This window comes from Penaeus monodon, chromosome 21, assembly GCF_015228065.2.
Source record: "Penaeus monodon isolate SGIC_2016 chromosome 21, NSTDA_Pmon_1, whole genome shotgun sequence".
Classification (NCBI taxonomy): Eukaryota; Metazoa; Arthropoda; class Malacostraca; order Decapoda; family Penaeidae; genus Penaeus; species Penaeus monodon.
In genome coordinates, this window is record NC_051406.1 from 11,052,645 (window position 1) to 11,052,852 (window position 208).

Here is a 208-nt window from a genome sequence, read left to right on the forward strand (position 1 = left end):
ACCAGACAATCCTTGCCATCAATATCTACATTTCAAGTTCCGGGCACAGAAATCACTTCAGATTTCAGTATCAACTTCGCTATATTAATCTGCATGGATCTAGCCTGGACGTTGCGATAAATTGAATTCAAGTAGAGAATTATTATAAACGTGTAAATGCAGCGTAGAGTTACTGTTTCATGAATATTGGAACTGCTGTCTTGAATAT